We start from the raw sequence: 1,671 nt of genomic DNA, 5'->3' as shown, positions 1-1,671 counted from the left end.
GTCTTTTCCAATGAGTCAACTCTTCGCATGAGGTGGCCAAAGTACTGGAGTTTCAACTTTAGCATCATTCCTTCCAAAGAAATCCCAGGGCTGATCTCCTTCAGAATGGACTGGTTGGATCTCCTTGCAGTCCAAGGGACTCTCAAGAGTCTTCTCCAACACCACAGTTCAAAAGCATCCATTCTTCGGTGCTCAGCCTTCTTCACAGTCCAACTCTCACATCCGAACCCTATTTCCTGATCATTTCCTGGCAATCTCTATTTCCTTCTCTGATGATACTGCAGCGTACAATGGGTGAGCTGTGTGTTAGTGGAGAAACTCAACCGTGTTCTGCTCTGTAAACGCCAAATAAAAACCCGATTATCCTGAGTCTAACCCCAATGCTCGGTTCCTAATGTTGAGTTGTACCTTCTTTGCCACTAGCTTTAATCCTTAAACCACCTCACCTCCACTATTGTGTTCATTCATTCCGCTGATTGAGACAAGGTTTTATTGAGCACCTACTGTGTACTACTGAGTTTAGGATTCAGGTGAGCACATTCAGAAAACCACATTAGCAGAGAAGCACCAGTTTTGTACCACATTCTCTGATCTGAAGTTCAGTGTGTCTGTACAGATAGTGCATGAAGGGAGAGGAAGGAGGATGAACCAAAAAGGTAAATTCATGGTGCACCTAGATCAGCATGCTAAGGATTCTGTAGCCATTACTGAGTCTCTGAAGGTTTTTGAGCTGACAAATGACGAACAGACCTTTAAAAAAATACTTCCCTGAATAGAGTAGTGGTTAGCCAAAGTTGGGGAGGAGGGAAGTGTGGAGATATTGATCAAAGGGTACAAACCTTCAGTTATAAAAGGAATAAGTTCTAGAGACCTTATGTACAGCATGGTGACTATGTGGTGATGGTGGTGGTAGTTTAGTCGCTAAGTTGTGTCCCACTCTTGCAACCCCATGGACTGTAGCCCACCAGGTTCCTCTGTCCATGGGATTCTCCAGGCAAGAACACTGGAGTGGGTTGCCATTTACTTCTTCAGGGGATCTTCCTGCCCAGGGATCATGGTGACTATAGATAATAGTAATATATTATATACTTGAAATTTGCTAGAAGAGTAGATCTCAAGGGTAATCACACACACAGAAGCACACACATGCACACACACGCACACGTGCACACACACACAGTAACTATGGGAGGTGATGGATATGTTACATAGTTTGGTTGTGGTAAGCATTCCACAATGTGTACATACACTAAAACATCACCTTAAATATATACATTTTTTTTGTTAAAAAAAACCCTCTTGTAGTAGACTGTAATCTCCATTATAGGCAAGACTTGTCTTTATACCTGTAATACAGACCTAATAAGTCTTTAGTGAAGTTGTGCAATGGTGACAGTGTGAAGAATGGCTTTGAAGATGGGATTGGAGGTGTGTTACCACTGGAACTTGACCAGAGGACCTAGCCTTGCCTTTAAGCATGACACTAGAAGCACACACTGGGGGTAAGGGCCAGAAGCCCTTTTTCTTCCCCTTTATCCAAAGAAAAATTAAAGGGGAACATGCAAGGACAGCCATTAAGGGGGAAAGAGGTCATGAAAAAACAACAGCCAGGTTTGTATGTAGAAGGAGGGAAGGCAACTTGCTTTGTCTTGTAATTTTTTGGTATGTTGT

Source organism: Bubalus kerabau, unplaced genomic scaffold, assembly GCF_029407905.1.
Source record: "Bubalus kerabau isolate K-KA32 ecotype Philippines breed swamp buffalo unplaced genomic scaffold, PCC_UOA_SB_1v2 scaffold_40, whole genome shotgun sequence".
NCBI lineage: Eukaryota > Metazoa > Chordata > Mammalia > Artiodactyla > Bovidae > Bubalus > Bubalus kerabau.
Note: the sequence above shows the minus strand (reverse complement) of the source record.